This window comes from Ciconia boyciana, chromosome 14, assembly GCF_034638445.1.
Source record: "Ciconia boyciana chromosome 14, ASM3463844v1, whole genome shotgun sequence".
Lineage (NCBI taxonomy): Eukaryota > Metazoa > Chordata > Aves > Ciconiiformes > Ciconiidae > Ciconia > Ciconia boyciana.
In genome coordinates this window covers 15,269,685-15,294,389 of record NC_132947.1, presented here as the reverse complement: position 1 = coordinate 15,294,389, position 24,705 = coordinate 15,269,685, and the positions used below count along the sequence as shown (strand labels likewise).

At 48.8% G+C, this 24,705-nt stretch overlaps 1 protein-coding gene across 6 annotated transcripts in view; it reads right to left on the bottom strand.

Annotated features, from left to right (window-relative positions):
- The window catches only part of CBFA2T2 (CBFA2/RUNX1 partner transcriptional co-repressor 2), a 66,280-nt gene that overhangs the window by 36,194 nt on the left and 5,381 nt on the right, over positions 1-24,705 (bottom strand). The window lies entirely within an intron of this gene.

The following is a 24,705-nucleotide window of genomic DNA, read 5'->3' as shown; positions in this document are numbered from 1 at the left end:
CGATTTAGCCGGTGGCTCTCCCCACGCTCTCCCCACGCTCGTCCACTACCAGATGCGCACAACCTACGCTGTGGCACCTGCACATCTGCTTCCCAGGAAGATCTGGGTGGTCCACGCTGGGCAGTCAAGCCAGGATGGGTCTGTATCAGGAAGGAGGTACATGCATTAAATAACCTGAATACTTCAGTTAAAGCCATCTCCTCAGATGCCAACCGGAATTTTTATTTTAAATCCTTCTCACAAACTGCATTGGCAGTTGTCAAGGCACCTGTCAAGGCAGGATGGACCTCAAGGTGGAGGTCAACCTCAAAAATGCCAAAGAACCAATGCTGAGACACAAAGTCTTAGGACAAGTCCGTTCCCCACCTATAAGTAAGTTTGCATGTACGAATCTTGAGATCAACCAACCAAGCCCCAGCCGTTCCCAAAGATTTCTGTATCTGAGTAAAGACTCCCTGCAGCATCTACTTCCAGAGTAGCAACAGGGACTCTTTGCCCAAAGGGGCTGCGTTATCATTGAATAAATAGTCAAGAATAAAATAAAGATCAAGAATAAAAAGTCATTGTCTGTTTTGAACATATCTTCCATGTGAAAGACATGGGGGTGGGAAATGGAAATTCCCTTCTCTGACTTGGGGAGAAAGCCAGTCTAGAGACTTGACCATCCCAAGCATCCTAATACGGTTCCTCCGCTGGTAGGAGCTATTTTCTAAAGACTCATCATAACGTGGAAAAAAGTGGAGAAGTAAAGTAAAAAAAGAGTCTGTACTGATTTTTTTGTTTTTTGCTTCAATCTGGACAATTCACAGTTATTAACTGGGTGCTCTGAGGAGAGAGGAGAACATCTAGGATCTTTTCTAGACAGAGGTTTGCATCTGTGTATCTGTACCGCAACAGCAGACTGTGGCACCACTGTCACACCAGAGCGCCCTGCCAGGTCTCAGCATGAGCTGCCCAGGGCTGCCCAGCCCACCACCGGCACGGAACAAGGCACATCCCATGGAAGTGGCTGCTGAGGCACCACCAGGAACACAAAGACACAAAACCTACAGATTAACTATGAAATAGCCTCACAAGCCGTAACGGGCTTTGATGGGCCTCCATCTTCAAGCAGCCTGCTCAGGCACAGGCAGCAGCATGCAACACCTCGGTCGTGGTGCTCTGAGGACCGTTATCTGCCAGCAAGCGGCTCTGTCTGGAGCCACCAGCACAAACCTCGTCAGCTGCAACACTGCAGCACAGCCAAGCTCCTTTTGGGAGGCCCAGTGCGTCATCAGGGAAACCCAGCGTTTCTCCGTAGAGAGAAACACTCCGACCGACCTCCAGACTCGGACGGGGCTTTGTCACTCAAGTTGTTTGAACAGAAGCACAGAGGAAAGCTATGCCCGATGCCTCCAGCGCGGAGACGAGCTGCCGCTCTCCTCCATTCCTGCCTGGCACAAACCAGGTCAGGGCTGCGTGGGCTGGTCCCCTCGTCACGGGACACGACCCACCCGTACTCCTCGCTGGAGCTGCTCCGTGCCTCTGCAGAACAGGTTCATTTCCAAGTCCTAGGGAGGGCAGCAAGAGATGCCCCCCTCCCTCTCTCCTATTACTGACTGCAGCACGTCTGGCCTCGAGGCAGGCCCGGGCTGCTCCGTGCCACTCTGCCAGCGGGAAACCCAGAAGAGATTTCGGGGGGTTTGGGGTTTCATGCACCCTGCTGCCCTGCAGATTAACCGTACCAGGAGAAAATCATGTCGTTCCTAGAATTTTGTAACCTCAACTGGTGCGTAGTTTCTCTTTGGCTCCTCTCAACAGTTGACTACGCTCACAAGTTAACAACCCACTTGTTCAATTATTTTTTCCTTTTCTGTCCAGACCCAGGTTGGGATCTGTGTGTCCCTTTAATAGGTGTGCCACAGCAATATGCCAGAGACCAGAGTTTCCCATTTTCTAGTTAAAAAAAAAAAAAACAACAAAACCCAAACAAAAACACCCCCCAAATAACCAAACATCTAAAGCCCAGCAGACTTCTTCCTGCTAGCAAGAAAACCTCCTCTCAGGACACTGCAAAGATTTAATTTACTACCAATTGCCCTCTGGTTATTTTACATTTATGGGGTGGGGGCTGAAGAAAGGAAGAAAGCAGGGAGAGGGTGTAATTAGCTTTGCTTGTAAAATGTTCATCCCAGTTGTAATAGCAACTGGAGCCTATCGGGGGCTTAATAGATTTCAGGGTTTTGTTCCTTGCGAGTGCTGAAGTGTCTGTGTGGGGTGGGGGGAATAAAAAAAAGGGGAAAAAATCTAAAAAAATCAATAAGTGGATCCTACTTCTTGCCACAACCCCATATGGAAGTAATCAAGCACAAGGGTGGCAGCTGGGGCCAATAACAGTCACCTGCAGTTGAGGGACGTGGGGGTTTCGGATGGGTTTTTAATGCTAATTTCCTGGAGAAACAATGAGGGAGCGAGCGCGGAGCGGCAGCCGAGGGCGGATGAATAGGGACCAGCCGGAACAATGGCTGCACCTGGTGCCGGGAGCAGCGGCACAGAGCCGGCACGCGGCAACAGCGCACGGCACATCTGTTCCCCGCACAATAACCCGCTCCCCCAACGCTCTGCCAGCATCCTAAGTAATACCCGGTCTTTAAACATTCACAGCTTGCCACGGAGCAACAGGTTTGAGCTGTTTCGGGGCCGCAGTGTGCTCCTCCTCCTCATCCCCTCGTTTGGGGCGAGCTCAGTGATGGTTATCAATACTTTCGGGGCTTTCTTGGGTTTTTTTTGGTGAAAGAGATGCCTTTGAAACGGATGGCTGTGCGGCGTCCCACCTTCAGGTTGTGGTGTCCTGTTGCTGGAAGGGAAACTGACTCTTGGCTTTGTAGTTTCCGTAGGACTGGAGAGTAACCAAGCAGCAGATCTGCAACAGTCCTGGCTCTTCTAAGTGGTCTTCCGGCCACCTGCAACCGTCCTCCTTCAACAGCACAAGTCCTGCCACGGACACGAAAGACAGGAGTCCTGCAGCTGGGAGCGCGCCAAGGAAATTCAATACACATTATTCTAAAACCTTAAGCTTGGCTTATAAAAATGCCACTGCCCAGCCCAATAAAAGGCATGACAGTTACACTTTAAAATGCTTCGAAGCCTCTGAAATCGCTATTGTCCTTTCGGACGTAAGCCGCCGACACACAAAGCGGCGCTAAGGTCAAGGTCTTGCCTCAGAAAATTGCCTGCAGACCCAGGAACTGAACCCAAGCCTCTCCGTGCTGCACTTTAACTGCGGGATCATTGCTCACCGGTTCTTCCCGGCTTCTGCTCTTGCTCTAAACAAAGGTTTTTCCAGCCGTTCCCTGAACGCTGCATCAATTAAGACAGTCTCCATCATGAAAATAAAAGTTGAACAGGCTCCCAGAGACCTGCAGCAATGCTGCCCCCAGGGACCGCTCTGGAGTGTCTGTCGAAACACATTTCATACCTAGCTTCTAACAAGCAATCTGATATGGAAATAGTCACTAGATGCTAGGATAAAGGCAAGCTTACAATCTAGCCCAGAACAAGCATAGATAAGCCAGCTCTTATTATGGGAAAAAAACCAACAGGCAACAGATTACGACCGTCTCCTGTTCACGTTTAAGAACTAGCCAGCGTTGCCTTAAATCTGCTACATATGCCCAAGTCCTCAAATGACTTTACTCAGCTATCCAGCTATACTATAAACATCACACATGCACGTCAAACAAATCTTGCTTTTTGTCCAAACCCTAAAAAAAAAACAAAGCTGGAAAAAACAAGAGGCCACCTGGCTCGCCCATCCCAGAGCATATCCATGGGAGAGCGCTGCCTCCTGCAAAACGCTGCTGATGGTTAACTGCGTTTATGGGTCGATTTGGGGACCGAAGAGCTGGCTGCCTTGAAAACTCAGCTCCTGAACTCAAACAATGCTCTTTCCCTCTTGCCTACTGTCCCCCAACGGTAACCCCTACAAGCCAAAATCCACCGTGAGCGATGCATGACAAAGCCCTGTAAAGCAACAGTAAAATAATTGGGGACTCACACTCGATCCGACAGACAAGGCAGCATTAAGAAGTGAAACCCCGCTCTCTCAGGGACACTGATCCTGTAAGACCAAGAGGAATAAAACAGAAGAAAAAAACTCCAAGAGCCTGACCCACAGTTCATGTGAGAAAAGCTCCCTTCACTTTTGGCTTCAGCGGGTTTAAACAAGCCTCTGCGAAAACCAGCAGATGCAACTTGCAAAAATAGCAGCATCTTGGAACTAAGCAGGGGCCGTGGCTCCAGTCCCCGGGCAGAGCAGAACCCGACTTGGCAGCACTGTTTTGGCCTTTTCACTATTAAATGGAGTTTCTGCTCTTTTCCTCAGGGCATTCCCTGTGTAATAGACTTCTCAGATTAACGATTTATACTCCTTGCCTTTAGCAATTCTGCTCCTTCCTCACTCTTCAAATCCTTCACTTGGCTTACTGCACTTTCCTGTTGGCAATATTTGCTCAAACTGCCTTTGCTTTACCCCTTTTACCTTGCTTCTTACACTGGGGCCTCTTAGTTTTGCATTATTTGCAGGTTTCTCCAACCAGTGGATGTGCTGGGGTAGGGGTACCTGGCTGGGAAAGACCCCCAGTCATTTAGGTGAAGCCTAGGTAGTCCCAAAAATCAGACTAAACATCTTCTCCATATTAATAGTGAAAAATCACATCATCCAGCAGACAATTCTGAAAAAAAAAAGAAAAAAAAAAAGTCTTCACTTGGATGCGCTACCTCATTTCTATAAAACTATTACGACTGGCCACTGAGTTTCAAGCCACCCTCTTCTCCAAAATACAACCACCTCTCTCACCTAAGCACTCAGCTCCTCAGGCACCCCAAATCCTTTCCAAAAATAGAGGAACCCGAGAAGAAAAAAAAAGTTTCCCACAGGGCTGGAGCAAGACACCGGCAAATTAGTTGTTTAATGGCCAACTCACGCTGCCCTGATGCCGGTAAAACTTCCGTTTGCTTAATCAGCGCCCGACCTGCAAAGAGACCGCAGGAGCAGATGCTCCAACACACTGCGCTGCGTTCACAAATTTGGGAATTCTTCGGGAGAGCCGCAGCAGAGAAGCACAGCTCTTTGCTTTTAGATATTGTCACACTTTGTACGGCTTTGCTGGAGATTTTTTGGTTTTCATTCCTCCTTTGTGCTGGTGCACTTTGAGATGCTGAAGTCGCAGAGCATTAGGCAGCACCCGCTCCTTCTGCCTCCTCTCCGGGGACAGCGAGGGACACATAGAAGGTGTCTGGCGGGTCTGTAGAAGCAGACTTACAATATACCTTTTTTAAAAGCCTATACCCAAATGCTTGCGTGCTGCAAGAGAAGGAAAACCTTAAGGTGGCACATGCAGTGGCAGAACCGGACGAGTGCGGAGCTGCAGCCCATGCAGCAGCACAGCACCCTGCCAGGGAGCCCGGCCAGGCTGCACCGCGCTCTCCCCGGGGAAACCCTGTCATTAGGCACGCTTAAAACTAACCTGGACAAAGCAACAGCAAAGTGCCCCAAAGGGAACCATCCTGCACCAGACAGCCTAGCAAATATTCCTCTCGCTTTTTCCAGCTCGATAGCAAGCGATCCTCAGACACATTTTAGCTCCCCAAACTTTGAGTGCTGGTTTTGGTGCATCTCCCGTGGCGGGCAGGATTTTGCCAGCACGCAAAATGGACTGCGAGTACCGTCACGCAGGAGCCAAGGGCTGCTGCAGAGGGGGAGAAAAAATCGGTAATGTTTCGCAGAGCGCACAGCCGGGGCAGCGGCTCAGCAAACATGCAACAGAGGGATCTGTACAAGCGGCTACTCCGGAGGGCTGGAGGAGCAATTTCAACTGCTGAACCTTCCCAAAAAACAGGGAGGGGGGGGGAAGTGCAGGTTTAAAATACACATGCAGGATCGGGAGATTACAATGGAATAAAAGAAAATACAGCAGTCTGCAGCCCAACAGCAAAAATATATAGGGCAGGGAGGTCTGTTCCGGTACCGCAAAATTGATCCGAGAGATTTAGATGCTGGTAGCATCAGTTGCTGCTCGCGGAGCGCAAAGACAAAAAGGGAGCAGCCTCTGCCACAATGCAGAGCAGCACTGAAAACACAGAGAAAATTAACGAAATTTGGAAGCTGATGGAAGAAATCCGTCTCTGCAGATTTACCCCCCCAGCTTCAATATCAGCATGCAGCAGTGAGAGTAAGGCTAGGCACAGTGGAAAAATACATTCTGCTAAAATACACAAAAACCTTCCTGCTTTTCCATTTCCCCAGAAAATGCTGAATCCCAGCCTTCTGCTCATTGGGGGTGGGGGGAATAAAAATAAGAAAAAAAAAAACAACCCATTCCATAGCAACATAGAGAGAGCTCTAATGCAGCTCTCCTTAGAGAGAGTTTAGTATTTTTTCAGCTGCAGAATCCACGCATGCAGCCGGCCCCTCTGTTGAAGTTTTCCCCCAGCAGAGCCACTGCAGTGACCGGAGGCAGCTGGGTGGCGAGGCGCCGCAGACGGTGCCGCTCCCACCCTCTCCCTCTACCTGCGCTGAAGGTTGAGGCTCTCCCCAGAGCGCGGCGAAACCCACATCGCTCTTCAAACCTACTTGGCGGTGCGGCGGCTGAGCATCCCCCCGAGCATCCCCCACCGCCCCCAGAGACGCTGCGCCCTTACCCAGTCCCGTTTAAAAATAGACCCATCTACTGCTTACCCTAAACAGCAAGGTTGCACCGATCCAGCTGCTGTTGAATACACCTAGTTTCTTCGAAATACAAATAAAAGCGCTCTTCCTCCTCCTCCGCTCGTGATCTTCGAGCGCAGCCGGAGCCCAGCCTGCCTTCTCCTTTCATTAGCTGGACATGTGTCAGGTCCCGCACATCTGCGATTTCTCACTGCCTGGAGCCGCCTGTCCGATTCCAGGGAAACACAGATGGATCCCAGATGGGAAGGTCCTGCCAAACAGACCAGCTCTCCACCTTGCCAGAATACCCAGCTTCGAGGCACACACCCTCGGCTCCCTGCCTGCTCCCTGCCTGCGCCGCGCTGCTGCCAGGCTGCTCGCCAGCTGATGTCACCAAGCACACACCTACCAGCGCCTCGCCGCCCGGCTGACATTAACTTGTTAAATACACGTAATTTGTTTATGGCCGGCAATAACAGCGAGACGGCGGCGGGGCAGCGAGAGGAAAGGAGGGCTTCGCCGGCACAGGCGCTCCTGAAATCAGCTCTGCCTTGCGCAGCACCCGGTGTAAATCAGCCTTCGTCTTAGCCCTCAATTTTGAAATCCAGATAAGCTGTTGGGTAAACTAGCAAATTAATTTTCTGAAGGTTTCCCCATGCATGTAAATCTTCCCTGTAAACTCTCCTCCCAGCCCCAGCGCCGGAGTTTGCAGCGCTGGAAAGCTGGCATGTGTTAGCAATTAGAAGCAACAACAAGATAACAAGATACTGATGTTGCAAGGGTACCAAACGAGGACTGGAAAATTCAAAGGAAGAGCAATTAAATGTGTAACATATTACTCGGATTGAAGAGGAAGTGTTAAAGGAAAATGTAAATCCAAAATGTTTTATACAGGGAGTAAACTCCACCAGGGATCTCGCAGCAGCAAGGGATGCTCATAACAGAAACCCACTGGACACAACGACATTTTTCCCCCCTTAATACACAGACGTGGCCGCTCTGCCACCTACAAACCTCCTGATAATTTTGAATAGCCGCTCCCCGACATGCAGCGTGAACAACAGATATTAAGTGGAGGCCCCTGACTAATCCCATCAGCCCAGCACCATTCACCGCAAGCCGGGCGCTGGGGAAACACGGATTTACACAACAGCATTCCTGCCATGCAGACAGGCATCCCTGGCTGCCTGCGGTACTGCCCCAGCGAAGAGGCAACCACCCCTCCAGTTACTGCCCAAACCATCCTCCTCCCAGCTCCCATAAAACCACCCGAGGAGGAGAAGCAACATTTGCATTTTGCTTGCAGACCTTGCGCAGGCACATTTTCAGATCTCAGGAGGGACTGGAGTGGTGAATCCACACTCCTCTGAGCTGAGAGGCTTCAGATCTCAACATAATCCTTTCCAAATCTTTGCAGGCAACACTAACTCTCCCTCCAGCTACTTTTTTGAGAACCAGAGACCTACATACCTTGCCAGGACAGCAAACTAAAAGCCTGCCATTGCCCAAGCTGAGGGATGCTGGTTTTTTAAAAGCCCAGAAATCACATGAGCTGAATTCTCCGCAGCTGGTATAAGTGTGGCGGGATATTTACTTGCCCACAGACAGCAAAATGTTTCTTTTTATAAAATTTCCAATGCTTTGGTAGGCAACCGCTAACTGCCAAGCCACGTCCATAAACCTTCTAGAAGTACTGTCCCTTGGCATCCCACCTAACCCTTCACCCCCGGCTTCTCTGCCTCTTACCCCTAATTAGTTTAAGGTACCTCTGCTTCCCTTTGGGAGGGGAAAAGGCTGTAAGGGGAGGAAAAAAAAGTGCTTTAAAGGAAGTATTAACAAGCATTCTGTGAGCAGGCATAGCATACATTCATGAACGGGCCATGTTTTCCTCCCGCAGAGGACGGGCCCGCCAGCATAGGCAGGATGCTGGGTGATAACTGGCAGGAGACTTTCCGCTGTTGTAGGAGCACATGAAGCTGCTGCAGCCTTGCTGGGTGAGCACATCGCTCCAAGAAGGGCAGCCTGGCTGCAGGCAGAGGGGGCACAGATCTACAGCTACCCTCCCACCTCCCAACCTCCACTAAGAGCAGGGATTTCACATGCTTCAGTTAGAAAAAAGTGAATCACAGTCCCTGCTGGTAGGGCTGCTGGCAAGGCATGTCAATAAAGCATTTAATTTCAGAAAGTTTAGCTTGCTGGGGCTTCTGACACTTTTGATGAAGTTTGCGCAAAATACTGAAGCTCTCAATATTTCACAAGCTGGAAAAATCATCTCTAAATTACACAGACAATGAAGGGAGATGAAAAACAAGCAGCTCCACGAGCACAGAATTAATAAAGTTATTTTCCTATGGACTTGTGTCTCATGATTTGCTCCCCGGCGCCTCGTGCTGTGAGGTCCCCAACAGGAGCCCTCCTGGCCGGGGTCATCCCAACAGCGGTGGCCCTCGTGGATTCCCTGATGTCTTATAAGGAGCGAGCTCATGTTGCAGCTTTGCCCCCAGTGGAGATGGTACCAGGCAGATGGATGCAGTCCTATGCTTAAGGCATTAAGCATTTAGCCTCAGATACCACTATTCCCTGCCCAGCCCTGCCCCGACATCACCAAACCAGCCTGAAACCGGCCAGTGAATTCAAAAGCTGACCTTGGTCCAAGCACGAAAGGAGGGGGATGCTACATGACAAACAGAAGATGCTCAAGAGATGCAGCCTGGGAGCTGCAAGGTCTCTGGGTCAGAGTCATCAGAGAAAGCCCTCTTATAAGGTACATGGGATGGCCTGGGGCTTGGAGGGTTTATTTGAAATAGGTAACTAGCACTAGATGTTCCCCCACCTTCTTTTTTTAATCATATTTTAAGTTAAGGACCGCAACAGCTTGTAAATGTTTCACTTTGCATAAACAAAAGCTGCCCCCAACTATGACAACTGAGTTGTCATTTGTGACCCCATAGCCAAATAAGTCTTTTCCCTATTTTTACAACCTAAAGTAGTTTGAAATGTCAAAAACTCAGGCCACTCCAAGTATTTTAAGTATAGTCACAATGATTTGACTTCATAAACCTTTATGAATACATACGCACCCTTTGCCATGGTGTCCACAGGCCAACTTCTACCAAAAACCCAACATGCTCAGGACAGACGTCCCCACTTCTGGCCAGGGTTGGGGCAGGAACACGCCAGACCTCATGGCTCAGCCTCGGAGTAAGGAAGATGCATGAGTGGTTTTGGGCTCTCAATGCATAAAAACTAAAAGTGGGGACACCTGGGCGCCTTGAGTAGAAGCCATTACAAACCCTCCTTTGAACGGCGCATGGATTGTATCTTAAACACAACCTATGTGCCTAAGCTTGCCCAAACCGTGACCCATCCCTAAGCTCGCTGCCGGCAGAGGCAGGTCCGTGGAGCCGCAGGCAAGCATGCCACCACCAGCCGGTCTCTCCAGCAGTGCCGATGTGGCAGCTCCTGTTACCACAAAGCGAGCCGGGAGAAAGCATCCCGCACGCCGTGCCCTGCTCAGCCACCACCTTTACAAACCAAGCAGGGGGAAGCAGAGGCAACGCACTAATAGAAGACACCGAGACATGTCATCTACCAACCTCAAGCACCACCTGTACATAACCAAGAGGCTCGCCTGCTCCCCATATATGCATTAAAATAGATTTTGTAACCTGGGCATCACCACTACAGTGGAAGGAAGGAGGACTGCAGGCAGCACGGGAGAAATTGCTTTCCCCTGCTTGCTGCATTAATCTGCTTCTGCTTTCTTCTCATGGGAATGTTCCATGGAAAGAACGATGCAAACAAAGTTTGAACACTAGGAGCTATTGATACCTGCTGCTAAGTGTGGTTTCTGAGGAAAGCGAGGAAATCTGAAGAATTTTTCCAGTTTCCAGTGGAATTTTTATGCCTATCACAGCCCATTGCCACAGCAAGCACAAGAGACCCGAACTACTTCTGATTTCTCTTCAATTCCACCCATAGCTCATGACACGCCGTGGTTTTATTTTTTTGCCTGCTGTGTTCTTACCTCGGAAAGAAGTTTCACTTGTATTGACGGCAACCCTAGAAAGCCTTTGCCTTTTTAAGCTGACCACTTTCCATCGCACAGAAAAATAAATCCAAATGCACCCAGGCAGCCAAAGCCATTTATCAGGCTAAGTGGAAACCGTAAATTCATGCTAACTGGAATCTGATGGAAACCAATTGGGATCCTCCTCCTCCTCCTCCAGGCTCAGGTCTGGCAGGAAAGTCAAACATTTTATTGCCTTCTTTATGCCTTACTTACAAGCCAGAGGAACCAAGAAGGGACTGCTCCCTTTGAAGCGATGCTGGTGGGGTTGCATGGGAGGCTTGCTGACTTGAGTTCAAGCTCAGCGGACAGAGGCATGCACCCCCCCAAACAGAGATTAGACCTCTCAATTCCTAGCAAATTTATCACATTTAACAAACATCCTCTTTTCAATACATCCATTATTTAAATTAGCACATGGCAGATTATGTTAACAAGCTTAATTTGTCAGGTAAATCTAATCATATTGCCTCCTTCAGGAGTGAATGTGAGCAGCGTTTGGCTTTTGTGTCACTTCAAATATGGCCCAGAGAGGGGAAAAAACATATTAAAAGTTGGCCTTAACCGAGCTGGCAGAATTTACACCCAGAACAACTATGATCAGACATGGTGAAAAAACAGTGGGAGCAAAGGTGCAACAAGGAATTAAGCACAACCTAGAGAAGTTACTGAAACTTTGCCTCTGGCCACTGATTTGGGGGGGGGGGGGAGGGCATCTAAGCAAAAGCTACCTTATTCCTGTTATATGACTGCATATGTAAAGAAAACACACCTAGGAACTGATGGGCTATCCAGAAAATCCCTCCCAAAACAACACACCAATTCCTAAATCTAACACCCTTGCTCTGATTAGAAATCCAAGCCTCTGTAGCTGTCACGGGTATTTAAACCAAACACAGAAATATGGAAAAAATGAGTAATCCTATTTGGAGAGAGTAAAACCCAGCCTGCAGAGGATTAAGTCTAGCCCAACAGCTCTGCAGCTTGACAATATTTTCCAGATCGATAGTAGCTCCCTTTGATTACAGGGATTTGTTAAAATACATACGTCCACTCCCCTCTGATTGTAATTTTGGTGACCCTCATCATCATCAACGCCCCAGGTGGGGGATCAGGAGGATTCCTGGCTTTGGAAGCGGTGCTGATGGAGCTCTGCTGCAGCTGACTCGGGCACCACCCTGCTACTCCAGAAAACCCAGTTACCTGCCTAGATCTGACATTTTCTCCCGAGTCCTTAGAGGACCAGCCCCTTTAGTGTGTGTTTATGGTGCAGCCAAGCTTTGGAAGCCGAAATCCTCCCTTCTGCAGGTGAGATGATGTGCTTTGAGAGCTGCGTCCCGGATCAGACACCCCACTCTGAAGTCTGGGCTCCTGGCGCTCCCCACCACCTGCCCTGTGGAAGATCTTTAACAATTAAGAAAGCACATGTTAAAGCTTATCAAAGCAGGACTTGTTAGCAGAACTTGTGGTTTTGGTCTCGCTCCAGAAAGGGCAGCATTTACAATCAAAAATATGAGCAATAAAATGCATGTGATGGATCCCAGCCCCTTCCCTACAGCAGGGTCATTCCGGCCCAGCTTGCTTCCTGCACCGGTGACTTCCCTCCTGCAGGCTGGGGCTTTTCCCCTGATAACGGCTTTTCTTTCTTTATCTTGGGCTCCTTTAACAGAATCCTTTCCCCTTCATCCTGAGCTTCCCTCCACTCCAGTCCCTGGGACAGTGCTTTTGGGGCTCTGGTCCTTGCCTGGCCCTTCACAGGAGGTGGTAACGCCCCATCTCATTGCCTAGCCACATCCTGGCATGGGACAGGCACCAAAGGAGGTTTATTGTCTCGGTAATTAGTTGTCACTAACCTGTTAACCTTGATTTTTAAAAAAATTTTTAAAAAATCCAAATTTCTCACCCAAACCACAGCCTGCCTTTAAGACGCTTAAAAAAACCAATCCTCTGTTGTTCTGTTCATTTTATCAAGTAAAACCACCAGTTTAGGATTTTAAGCAGGGCTCTCCAGTAGCATCCCAGTTTGTTGGCTTTGCAGGTTTAGCACTGAACGGGGCTCCCTCTCTTTTCACTTCGCCAAACAACAACAAAAATTATGTTTTAAATGGGGTTTTTTGAGGGTTTTCATTTTTATTTTTGGGGGTTTATTTTTTAAACATTTTTTCTTGCGAAGTCCACCCATGCCAGCCCCCTCTCCTGCTGTCAGTTGGCCCTTTGGACCCAACTAATGGTGGATTTGGGGAAAGAAAAAAAAAAAAAAAAAAAGAAACAACCCAGCGCAGCCCTGCGCGCCTGGCCCGGCATTCCAACTCTCCACTCCCGGCTCCACCAAGTCTGATTTAGTAGCACTGCTGGGAGCTATTAGTTTACGAAAGAACCAGCACGCCCACCCAAGCGCAGACGACTGCGAGAGGCTCCTCTTACACCGCTGCCATGTGCCTTTCATTCTGCCCGGAGGAGTCGGAAAGGTTGCGGTTTCGCTTAGGGCGGGAAGCCAAGGAGAAACCAGCATGGCGGCGAGCGAGCAGAGTGCGGAGGTCAGGCTGAGAAGGGCTGGATTTCATCCACACCCAAGTGCTGCCGCATGAGAAATTATTAATTAATGTGATGCTTATTAAGAGAGTTCAGCCTCCATCCAGATCTTCCTTTTATCCTGCCTGTTGCTCCTCGTTTCCATGTCCTGTAACCACTCCTCCTTCCTTTCTATATCCTTTTTCGCTTTCCTCTACCATGCTTTTAATCTCTTTTTTCACTTCATTTCTGCTTCCCTTCTCCACTCTCTGCTTCCACCATCTCCCAGTCCCTCACCTGCCTCCATCCCTTCCCTGATAGCACAAAGAAGCCTCAGCATCCCCAACAGTCGATCCTGAAGATCAGCACGGTCATGCCCAACCATTAAAGCCCATGGCATCCGAGCTGAGCTCAGCCACCTGCCTGGGCGTCTGCTACCTACCCAGAAATATAGCGTGCATCGGCCTCCGAAAAACACCCGGCACGGGGAACCAGGTGGCTATTGTCTGCATGCTGCTGCCTCGTCCCCCAGAGAGCTGGGGCATGCTTGTCTGGGCACCGGGAGAAGGAAGGTGAAGCATACGGCTCGCTAGCCACAGCTTCACGTTGCATCAGCATTACAGGGCAGAGGGAGAGCAGCCGGCTGCTGCCAGGAGCCCCCAGCCCCACGTGGGATGAGGCTCGCGAGCTGCTGCTGCACGAAACGCAGAAGAGCGAAGCATTAAACATAGAAGGGGAAACCCAACAACTAGCGTGGGTTATGCGTCCCACCAGATCTCCTCTCGGAAGTAGAAATAACAGCAAGATTTAGTGATGTGGGTGGTAACATGCCAAGTCTTCTAGCAGCTGCCAGAATTCGGCCAGCTGATTATCCAAAAAGGCCTGTTTTGGATGTAGCAATTAACTCCCCAAAAGTGAAGATCAGCTCTGTGGTGGGAGAGGCAGGGAGAAACGAAAGGAGAAAACAAGCGATGAAGCATCATTTTAGAGTCATTAGGGTTTTGAGATTCTCCAACTGGCTTCTATTAGGACTGCATCCATATTTGGGTGCCTAAAGAAAAGGGGAAAAAAATAAAGGGAAAGACTCATTTCCAGAGGTGCAGAGCAACCAGCAGGTTCCCTCCTGTGCCTCTGCACTTCCACTGCCTCTGGGGTGTTTGGACGCAGCTTGAGGAGGACCGGGCTCAGTGAACGAGGACCTGAAATTTTATTACCTTCATCTTCTGTCGGAAGCAGAGCCTATTTGCAGATTTACAGCTCTTGTCAACAGGAAGTTCATGTTTACAAGTTTCCAGGAAAAAAAGCCAGCATTCCTGTCCTATGCGATAGCTCGGTGGGGACGCTGTCTCACGTGGGAGTTCGCAGATTGGTATGCTAGACAGGATCAAGTTTTAGCCATGTAAAACATCCAGACAAAAAGATAAAGCTATGAAAAAAATTGAAGGCCAGAAGGAAAACAATAATTCAGCAATTTGGTGGAAAATACACAGCAAGACAGCATAGCCATGTCTGGAAAAATACTTTTTTAGCATCTGGGATTCACACTTCAAAGAAACAGAAGAATTTTAAGAGGATGAAAAACTATATTCAGGCAATAACATGAATTTTTCTCCTCTGGTCCAAATCCCTTGTCATTCCTATTACTGTTCCTGCAAGGGTCAGCAGCCAAGCTCGGCCCGTGGTCACGCCGGGCTGGCCCCTTCCCTCCCAACAAGCACACACATGGGACCGCAGTGGTGTCTGGGGGTGCTGCTGGATCCGCCAGGATCCGCCAGGATCCACCCTCACCCCCAAGCTCAGCCCCCGATCAAGCCCCCTCCTCTCCACGGCCACCAGCAACTGGAGAGGTTTGAGTGATGGTGCGACCACCGCCCATAACCGGGCAGCGTAGAGAGCGGCAGCTCGCTTTAACCCCGAAGCAGGGCTGTGCCAGCTGCAGAGCGGGTCTCTGGCAGCGGTGCCACCGCGAAGCCTTCCTGAAAGGGAAGCGCAGAAAGCTGGTTTGCACAAAGGCGCTCCGGCACCCTGCGCGTCTCTGCAGACGGCGTCAGTGCAGCAGCTGGTACGCTGCAAATTCACACCCAAATTTCGCAGCAGCTTCCCCGTGAAGAAAAGCCATGTTGTCAGAGTACAACTTTGAATGCTAAACCTCGAGCTGAGGACACCATTTATTGCCTTCAGCAAGAAACAGCCTGGGCAGAAACAGCCCCATCCTGTAAAACCTGGACTTAAAATCTTCCCCTTCCATATGGTTATTTAAAAAATCCCAAACTAAACAAAAAAACCCAACCCTCTTTCAAAAATTACACAAGACAAGGAGACATCGGGACAGCCAGAGGTCAAGCAGCCAGCGCTCCACCAGGATGCCAAAGAAGATATTCAAACCAGTAAATATTTATTTAGGCCATGTTGTACAGTTTAGTAAATACAATTACAGAGCACCTAGGGTGGTTTCTGATCTCCTGAGCACACACTGGTGCCAGGGAAAGTTTCTGTCTTGGCAAACAGATATTTTCCAACAGAAGAATGATTCAATCAGAAGATTCTTCTGAAACAAACTCATTCAACAAAACACAACAGGTACAGAAAATCAAGTCTCAAAAAAATACAGCTAGCTTCTCAAGAGAAACAGCTGAAGAAAACCAGGCTGACAAAGCACACAGCCCGCCCACCCACCCTTAAAAACTTTCAGGATTTAACATGCAAAAGCTCAAGACCAACCCAGCTAAAGAGGAGGCCCATAATAGCTGGAGGCATCAGCTCCCTCCAACACCACCACGTCTGTACCTGGCACTTTTGGCTGGAGCTGCCCCCAGCACAGATTTAGGGCACCCACCTCATGCAGAGGTGCGCATCTCCACTCGCTGCCTGGGCATTCGAGCCCTTTCCGTGTCAACCCAACAGCACCACCAACACGATTCCCAACAGAGTCAGAGAAATGGGGAGGAGAGAGTCATGCCAAGTTCCCAAAACTTATTTTTCCATCCTAAGTGCTTAAGAGGAAACACACCATTACCGAGGAGCTGCCTGCCCTGGATCTGAGCGCTTTACATCCAGGTGATGCCGTCCCTACGCAAAGGGACAGGAGCCATCAGATCCCTTATCATTTCTATGCAGGAGAAAGGAGGACCCGCTCGTGCTTTATGCTGCTCCTGGCAAGCTCCCTGCAGCCGTGGAGCGAGCAGAGCAAGCGGTCGGCAGCACCCTGCTCTGCTTCCTGCACGCCCAGCACCCCCTGCCTCCGTCTGCTCCCACAGACCGGACAGGTAAGATGCTGGAAAACACTTGAGATGGCACAAAGAGAAGATTTTTCAATAGACTGAAAGGAGCGTCTGGTGAGAGCATCCCATCAAAGAAGTCAAAGGTCCTCCACACCATGCACCGGACGTAGGCGTTCAGACAACCGTCAAGAGCTAGAAGAAGTCAAATGGCTGTACACTGAGGTTAATTAACATGCACAGGGGAAAGAGGAAGAGGCCAAAAATTACCTCCAATCCAAAACTCAGATTTAGTAAACTCGAAACTTCAACAGCTGTCAAAATCTTCATTTTCTACACCATGAGTTATAAAAAAAAAAAAAGATCTCGGGAAAGAATAAGAAAGAAACATCTTAATTTTAAAAACAATAATAAAAACCTGGAGTAAGAGATGAAAAAAAAGAGAAGCAAAACTTCTCCAAAGTGGGGTTGGATTTGACGGCACAGGCAGTTAAAAGGCAACATTCTGGAAATAGCCGATTTGATTTGGCTGTGTTGCTACCGAGAAAAAAAAAAAACAACCCTGCTCGAGCATATATTTCCTTCCTCTTCATTTCATTAATCCTACCCAGAGCCGTGGCTGAGGTGAAGCCGTGTTTATCGCCGGGGGTTCTGCTTCGGGGTGTGCTCTGCCCAGGTGAACTAGCACGTTGTGGGGCTGCTCTGAGCTTTTCCCAGCTGTGCTTTGCTGACGGTCCTGAACGTCCCCACCTGCTTCTGCAGATGGAGCAGCTGCAGCTCAAGGCAAACACCTGGCCTGCCGCAGCCCTGCCCCGCTGCCGGGGAGATTACACTTAGAGCAGCTCCTGCCCTACTTAAGGCCGTATCAGTATTTGGATTGTAAATGCTGCGTTCGTGGTTAACAACCTGGCTGCTTTCAGCCCCAGTAACCTGAAATGGTGCACGCCGAGTTCTGAGTTCAGCACGACTCATTTACGTACAGTTAATGACCACGGTCAGCTTTCCGCTGACCAGCCACCAAAAAAACCCCTGAAGGTGTGGAAGAGATGAGTGACAGACACACCGCCGGTCCTACTCAGGGCTGAAGACCGGCATCAAACGCCCCAAGGATCGTACACTTACGCTGCAGCTGAGCCCAGCCACCACAAGCGCTCCCGGCAGCGAGGCTCGCAGGGTGCTCTGCTGGGCGCAGGGCAGGGCAGACCACGCGTGCCGTTAGCTGCTCTTGTTTGACCTGATGCTCCACGCTATAGCGTGAGTACTTTGAATTTTGCTTCTCTGCAGATCTAGAAAAATAGATGACAAATACATATTCTCTAGGGAAGGTCATTATGAGCAGAGCAAGAGAAGTACTGAAACCAGTTTCTGAGGGATTTTTACAGCAGCCATTTCAAATAACACCTCTCTTCAAGTTAATACTGCAGTCTGAGCAGGCTTCTAGTCCGAGAGTTCATTCTTCTTCTTGGAGACTTCTTACAACTAAACAGCAGTGTAATACATCTACCTGATTAGCAGTGCTGCTTCAGCATTTCTTTTCACCATTTTCCTGCAAGTCCTTGTTCAGTGATGACAACATTTATATTAGGAACACAAGAATATGCAACTCTGCGACTGCAAACTGCAGAGACAGACACTGCAGTTAAAAAAACACAAACAAAACCACTTCCCAGTAGGCTCCAAACGCCTGGACACTACAGCATCGGTAAAAGAAGCTATCTGTTCCTTAGCAGTGATTTTTAGATTACTTGAACCTAATTCAGAATCATAGTCATACGGGAAAAATAATCCATGAGATGTAATAAACTTTTGGAAGAAAGGAGATAATTTGAGGGCAAAAATTAGATCTTGCAAAGACAAACTGACAGGAATTAGTTCAAGAAAGCCTGCGGGGTCAACTTGTATTGACTATAGGAGACCCCTGTGCAAATTAAAAGGTTTTCCTGCCTCCTTGTTTCAGCATATGGAAAAACTCCAAATTCACCTCCTAAGGTTTGCACCAACGACAGAGGCTGTTTAATGCCAGAAGGACTCTCAGAGATGGGACATTCGAATGATAAGAAGTAGTGCTGGAGGTGCAGCCTGCTAAAATTTTTCCATGTGTTCAAGAGTCAAGTCGGATCAAACCAACATTTGTAGAAGCTCCCCTTGGGTCCCGTTTCCAAACACCTGCATCCCTGTTTCTCCTGGGTACTCTGCCTCCCACTTGCCTTGGCCGTTTCACAGTACATCTCTGCAGGCAGGAGTTTACGATGAAAATGGAGTGTGGCTGTCTTCTTGACCCATGCAGAACAGCTAATCCCACAGGGATAATCCTGCTTTAATGAGGAAACAATAGGACCTTTGATAAAGCATATAAATTTTATAAAAGCCCTACTAAAACATTCCTTAGTCTCTGGGACTGGACGACGGACCTCTAAAATGAATTCTGTATGCCCCTGTCTCAAGCCATGTAATGTAACACGAGGCGGGGAGAGCAGACTGCTCGCTCTTGTTTGCAAGACACCGTAAAATCTGTAACAGTACTGGAGGCAAATTTCCCATGCCGATTGACATCTGCGTGCTACCCCTTCAACAAAATGCCTCATCCTCTGCCTGCCAGAGGAGCCAGAGGACACCACAATCTCCAGCTCATCCAGCTCCATCGCTCCAACTCATGGCATACCTCCTGCGTGCCGAAAATGGGACCAACCATGGTATAGCCAACCTGTCCCCAAGAAAGTGGACCAAAACCATGACCTGATTTCATACAGACCAACAAACAGCCATGAGAAGGCAGGAACTTTGTCGAAGCCAACCTGGGCTGCCGTTGAGCTGGTGACCTCCAAGCTGAACCTTCAAGTCTCTGCAAAACTGGGAATCTGTGCCAGGTTTTGCATTAAAAAACCCATTAGATTTGAAAACAATTCTGCATTACAACTTAGATGTAAAAATCCACTTTATGCTCATTGTGCAGAAATCCTCAGACACTTGTTTTCTGACCTCGCGAGACCTTGCTCTGGCACCAGAGAAGAACCCATTGAACTGACATTTCAACACTTTCTTTTACCCTCAAGTATAAACACACAACTGCTGAGAAAAAACAGTGATGCTCTGACCTGACACAACCAGTTGTGTCGAGGGATAATTCCTGCGCTGTATCAGTGACTGGAATTACCAGAGCTTTGCCAACAGCTTAATGAGATGGAAACTCACGCTCCCATTGCCAGATTTGTTTGTCAGGGCATAAACTATTTGGATGCCCCGAATATTTTGCTTCTGTGTTATAAAACAGGTGCGAAGAGGTGCATCTCCATTCACGGAGCCACTGCTCGGAGAAGCACAGCCATTTGGACAGTACCATCGGTGACGGATTTAAATTCTTGGCATGCCGCGTGGACGCAGGCAGATCTGTCCGTTGGCTCATCCTCATCCCGGTTGCTCCTGCTGATCTACAGATTCACCCCATGTTGCAGAAGCAGAGTCAGCAGAGAGAGGACTACTGCATGTGGTCACCTGAACAAGCCCACACATGCCACTGCTTCTCATCCCATCTGGGTTTTTTTTTGCTTTTCTTTGGGTCTGTCTGGAGAACCGGAATCACCCTGGCCTTCAGACTGGGAGGACCAGCCATGGCTGTAGAAATCTTCACAAAGGAGCGCAAAAAGCAACTTGCTGCAAAATTCTGCCGAGGAAGGCTTCGTGCGGGGCAGAGCGGGGTGGCTGGTGTGTTGGGGGAGGCACCGAGGTACTGCTGCAGCCCAGCGGCACGGCGCGGGGAGGTGCCCCTCCGGCGGCTGTTCCTACCAGGGCTCACTCACAGGTCACTGGGCATAAGAAATATTCCTGAAATAACAACGGGCTTTCACCGAATTGGGCTCTCAGAGCCTGGATGGTGGCTGGGTCACATCTGCCCAGATTCCACCTGAAGCAGGACCAGCTCCGTGCGGTGCTGCCAGGTTCTCCAGGGCTTCCCAGGCCACCTAACACCACCAAGAGCACCAGCAGGACAGTAAAAGTGCAGTGCTGGTGGGAACTGAGGCAATCCTTATTGACACATGCAAAAGGGAAAGGGGAGATCCTACGCCAACCAAACTATCTTGCATGGTATCTGTGAGACCGAAGGCAAGAATTTCTGCACGGATGAGATCCAGGTCTCTGATGGTTTGCTCAACTGTCCATACACCATCAGAAAAGTCATCAGCACTGATGGAGGATCAAGGAGATGTGGTAAACAATGTTCCGGAGTAGTGACTGAGTCTACAAATGTTATTTTTGTGAGCACATTTTACCATAAAAATATAACAAATTTCATTCCATTAACTTTCTATCAAACTTCGCTTTCTTAATTAGAGGTACAGGGCTCAAGGGAAACTGCTGTAATTATTAAATGGGAAATAAAACCCGATGAACGCAGTAGCTGCAGTGACTGAAGACTTAACATTTAAATAAAACTGGTAGCAGGCAAATCAAGAAACATCTAAAAATTACCAGCCCAACAGTTTGTGTGCTCTGATAGTTGTTTACCCATTCACATGCACAAAGAGGTTTTATTCTTCCTCTTGCTAAAATCAATGCTACACAGGGGGAAAAAAAAAAAAGGTTTGTTCAATGAGACAAGTATATTCAAGTAGAAAAAGGACGGACAAGTGCCTGTGAACATCTTAGGAGTACCGCAGTGCAAAACCAGTGCAAGGCCAAGTGGGTGCTGTTAGATATGGGCAGCAGGGATGGCAATGCTAAAATCAAAGCGGGCACAGGTCGTCTCTGCTGCTCCCTTTGCAAGGTCCTCATCCATAGGCTTTCCAAAAGAGGGGTATCTGCTGCTATCCAAGATTCTTCCTTAGCAGATTCCATCAAATTAACTTCTAGGTGCCCAGATACAGAGGGCAGACCACACCTTCACAGGAAAAAATCATCCTCTGGGGGAAAAGAAGGTACCGACCAGTGTATATTCTGAAATGTGGAGACTCAGGTGGGCTAAGGGCAGTAATCTGGAGTCAGGTATTTTGCAGCCGAGGAGTAAACGAACAGTAGTAAATGGATGCAGACAATCCACCAAAAATTCAGTTTTGTGTGATGCTGATTTGCAGTCCCTGATACCCCACGGTCAGATTTACAAGCTCTACAAACCAGCCACTGCCTGCATCTCTAAATTCTCATCCCTTCTTTCTGTGTACACCTTTACAGGTGAGGGGTGGCTTGGCTGGAGAAATGGATGCATGGATGACAGCAGAGACCAGGTACAGGATTTGTTCCTACCCCTGTGCTTCTCCATCCCACAGCCCTGAATGGTTTAATCTCCGCAAAGGTCCCGGGGATGCTCTCCCAGATCCGCTAAACTAGTTTGCTTCGTGGTTGCAACAAATTTGCCCTATTTTTTTTTCTGGAAACCATCCTCCAGATGGCTGCCTTTTCTCTCCACCTCTAAGCAGGTCTCCTGGCAAAAAATTTGGTCCTGGGAAGCGGACAACTCTGCAATGAGTACGTCAAGTTTAATACAACTTCCAACTACGAAGGGGGAGGAAGAAGAGAGTAGAGAATGCACAGAAAGCTAGAAACCTGGATGCATCAGCTTGTACATGCACCCAACCGTGGTACAAGCACTGATATATCTTCAAGTACGTGCCCAGGCTCAAACAGGAGGTAGGTGTTTAGGCTGACACAAGTGATCTCAAGCTAGGCTTGAAGATTTTTCAGTGCTGCCCGATCTGCGATGATTTAGGAGTGGGAATGCATCTCTGAAAGAACTGTCCTGAAGACAACAGTTTCTCAGCACAACGTAAAGTACGGCGTGTATCGTTACTCACCATGGGAAGGTGATCCATTAGCATCTGTAGTGCGAAGTGGGAAGCAAACAGCAGAAGGAAAACAAAGCGCTAGAAAGAATTTCTGGCTAGAATTTGCTGCTTTAAATCTTCACGTGAACACGGGCTGCGTGCTGCAGAACGCCACGCTCGCATCGCGAAAGCAAAATGGGCACAAGGCTTCCATCCAACTCCGATTTAATGGCAGAGAAGATAGATCTGCTCGTTGAGAAAAATCCCAATTGTTGATTTCTGTTTTGTCTGGCGATAGAGCACAGTATTCCTCCTTCCTTCCTGCCAAAAGTGGTGGAAGTATGATGTACTTTAAAGTAATTACAGGAGCTCATCCCAGAAATGGCTGCATTTCAAACTAAGCAGGAGATGCACAAGTGGTGAGTGGCTCCCTGATGAATGTTTAACCTGCCTTCAGACCCAAGATGAAAAGATGCTCTCCAAAACAAACCCTTGCTGTTTGCTTCCAATACCTGTCCAATTTGTCTCCCTTTTGCCTGCCTAACCCTGCTAGAACCTCCATGCTATGGGCTGGCAAATCCAGGGCAGCACGGCCGCAGTGCAGTGGCCGCGGGCAGGAGCTGCCTTCCTACAAAGATGCTCGGCTTGATCCAGGCTTTTTTTTGAACTGATGTCTCTCTGGCTCCTCAGAAAAACTGGCTAACATTTGGCCGTGCCAACCCTGCACCCCCCTAAATACACAGCCTGGGTTTTGCAGTATGCCTGGAAGTGTTCAGTATTCTGATTATCGGTAGAACAGCCACAATTATCCAAATAAAACTATTACTATATTGGGCCTTAGATCATAAATAGAACTTAATGGATTTTATTACATCCCAGGAAGCAGGAGCTACAGAAGGAAAAGTATTGCTAAGAGTGCATTGCTACTACCTACCAATTTCTCCTAAATGCTCAGCACTTAAGAAATACCCAAAGAAACACACTGCTCCCACAGCATAACTATTTCAAATTCCCCTCTGAGCTCTTCCCTTTTAGCCAACTCGCATGGTACGTTTTAGCAGCTGAAAATTAAAGGATCACAATATTGAGCCTTCAGGTATCAAGTTCACAATGGAAATAGCAGCTGACAGAATGGGCGACGCTGAGCACGGCGGTAATAATTCTGTTGCCTCAGAGCTGGAAGCAGCTCCCTTACACAAAGTTTGTTATTTAACTCAGCGAGAAATGAAAGAAAGTGCCACAGCCATGGATTTATTCCTTACACAGCCTCTTTCAAATCATACTCCAAAACCGGAGCCACGCTAGCAGTGAGTCTTTAACTCAGGCTGCAGCTTCCTCTTTAATCCAAATAACTCCCTTTCAAGTGCCAGTGAACACAGCATCGGCGACAGCCTAAATAAGGGCTGCTTGTCCTTCAAGCCCATGCAAGCTCTTCTGCTGGAGCCCAACCTCCAGAAACCTTCACAGAAGCCAAACGCAACTAGATGCCTGGGATCCAACAGCAAGCAACGACAAATCTGGGATGTCTGACGGCCACCGACCTCACGGAGAAGGGCAGGAACAAGGAGGGCTTCTGCAGGGCCACAGGAAGCCAGCCAGATACGCCTGCTTCCCGTTTGCCCCTCCTCACATCATCCAGGAAAAGCCATCCTGCCACCCCCGGGGACTCCCCACCTGGCCCTGCTCCGCGGTGACAGCCCAGGCCTGCTGTTATCTCCCAAACAGATGCATTTATTCTCTTGAGAGCCTCCCACGTCTTATCTAGCTGGCAGTTTCCAAACGTCGATCACCAAGTCCAGCTAAAATCACTTTAAGCTCTTTTAGGCAACTATTCCTGGAAGCGTTGCGGCCGGGGAGCGAGGAAGGCAGAACGGCAGCCCCACGGCAGGGTCTCTCCCCTCGCCATCCTGCTGGGACGGGTACGGAGAGCACCTCCCGCACCCCACTCCGGTGCCGCTGTAAACAGGACCTGGCACGGGAATGGACGTACCGTTTACAAAGATCCCTTGCTTCAAGCAAATTTGCCTCTCAACACATGGCCAAACTCTCACGCAATAAATTAACTATTTGGCAGCCACCGAACTAGCGCTGGAGCCAAACCAATTAGGGTTTAATGTGATCCCAATTTCCTATTTCTGAGACGGGGGTCGGGGAGCAGGGGAGACAAGGGGGAAGAGGAGGGAGGGAGAGTGAAGTAAATCCCCTCCTGGTTTATAAATCCTTGCCAATCATCCCAGATAAACCTGTCACCCACAGCTCTAAATCTGCATTTGCACTCGCGTGCTCCAAGGGGCGCGATGGGAAAAGGCACATTGGACGCAGCCAGCCTGACTCCCGACATGTGTTTTCCATACTTGGGAAATTCAATCATTTAAAAAATATTTACCAAGCTTTGTCTTTAATTACAAAAACATGACGACGGATAAGGCGAGTTATTGTTTCTAAGCTAGAAATGTCAGAGAT